Genomic DNA, 2,500 nt, shown 5'->3' on the forward strand with positions numbered 1-2,500 from the left:
TTGTCTTTTCCATAGCACGCATATATGTACGAGACCAACATACGAACAAACACACACACAAATCGAGAAACTGGTAGCGTGTGACCACTCTGTCTTGCCCGCGTGCCTAAGATTATCGTGGCAAAGAATTGTGATTCAGACAGAAATGGAAATGTCATTTTAGCATCTAGGGATGTAGCTTGGATGTGGTTCGGGTAGGGAGGAGTGTAGTTCGAGCATTGTCGCGGCTGATAATTGACTAGTTTATATGTAAATCTGATGATATATCAGTGACTTTCTGGTGGTATTGTGTTTCAAATATCCCGAAAGGAATATCACGCAGAAGTAAAGCTAACCCTGCCCTGAATTAAGACAAGGATATTGCTTTCATCCTACGTAGACACTCAAGCACACGCCGACACGTTCCATGCCAAAGTGTAAATACAGAAATATAACGATCAGAGATAAAGGCTGCAAGCATTCGAATACGTGCAAAAAAAAAAAAAAAAAAAAGCGATCTTGACGTGGAAACGCATTTGTTTGCAAATTCGAACACACACAGTAACAAGGATAAGCTCGTATCCGCAAACTCATCCATAAACACGACTGGAGAGTTGCGTACAATTTCCTCCTTCCCAACACTGCATTATCTTTTCAGAAAATCTAAAAACACAAGCGTCATCGTCTTCGCATAATTCCAATTTGCAAAGCTCATACTTTCTGGGAAGATGGGGAAAAAAATAAAATATCAGTATCATAATATTTTAGACTAATTCCTTATTAGTTATCTCAAGAAATATGTGCAGTAAAGGGCTTTCTATCAATTGCTTTATCTTTTCTAGTATCCGTATATAGTGCTGTGGATAATCTTTATCACCTACCACTTCAACCTTCAATATTTTCTACGCTTTTTTATTATTGTTATTATTGGTCAGTTACTGTTACTGATATTGTGTATCTTATTATGATCTTTATCATTGTCCTTATTATCATCATTATTATCATTATTATTATCATTATCATTATTATTATTATTATTATTATTATTATTATTATTATTATTATTATTATTATTATTATTATTATTATTATTGTTGTTGTTGTTATTATTATTATCATTATTGATATTAACATTATTATCATTATTATTATCATTATTATTATTATTATCATTACTATCATTATCATTATAACTATCATTATCATCAGTATTATCATTATTGTTATTATTATTATTATCATTATTATTATAATTATCATTAATAATAATAATAATAATAATAATGATACTACTACTACTACTAATAATAATAATATTCTAATTATCATTACTGTTATCATTATTATCGTTATTAGTATTACCATTGTCATCATCATCATCACCATCATCACCATCATCATCATCATCATCATCATCATCATCATCATCATCATCATCATCATCATCATCATCATCATCACCACCATCATCATCCTCATCATCATCACTAATTCTCACTTTTCGTTTGCTCAGTGTAAAATCGTTTTCTCTAGTTCCTGTTGCTGTCCTACACCTGTACTGCTCCTGTACATGATTTCTAATTTGCATATTTGTATGTTTGCATTCTTAACGGCGACTCAGCTACATAAAGGGCATTGTGTTTTGGCGCTGCATTTATCAATGACAATGATAATGATGATAATAATGATGATACTAATAATAAAGATAATGATATTAAAAATATAATAGTGAAGATAATGATGATGATGATAATAATAATGATAATGATAATAATAATAATAATAATAATGATAATAATAATAATAATGATAATAATAATAATAATAATGATAATAATAATGATAATTATGTGATGATGATGACGATGATAATAATAATAATAATCATATCAAATTGCTAAGAATTCTAACAGTGCTAATTATAATAATAATAATAATAACAATAACAATAATAATAATAATAGTAATAAGGATAATACTAATGATGATAATAATGATAATAATAATAATAATAACAATAATAATAGTCATAATAATAGTAATAATAATAATAATAATAATAATAATAATAATAATAATAATAAAGATCATAAAGCAATGATAATAATGATGGTGACGATAATAATTATGATAATAATAATAATTATAATAATAATAATAATTATGATGATCATAATAATGATAATAAAGATAATAATAATAATAATAAAGATAATGATGATAATAATAATAATAATAAAAAGAAAATGATAATAAAAATGTTAATAATAATAATAATAATAATGATAATAATAATAATGATAATAATAATAATAATGATGATAATGATTATGATAATAATAATAATAATAATAATAATGATAATAATAATAATAGTAACAATAATAATAATAATAATAATAATAATAGTAATAATGATGATTATAACAATAATAGTGATGATGATGATGCTAATAATAATAATAATAATAATAATAAAAATAATAATGATAATGATAATGATTGCAGAACAATAATAATA

Source organism: Penaeus chinensis, chromosome 15 (genome assembly GCF_019202785.1).
Source record: "Penaeus chinensis breed Huanghai No. 1 chromosome 15, ASM1920278v2, whole genome shotgun sequence".
In the NCBI taxonomy this organism is placed as follows: Eukaryota; Metazoa; Arthropoda; class Malacostraca; order Decapoda; family Penaeidae; genus Penaeus; species Penaeus chinensis.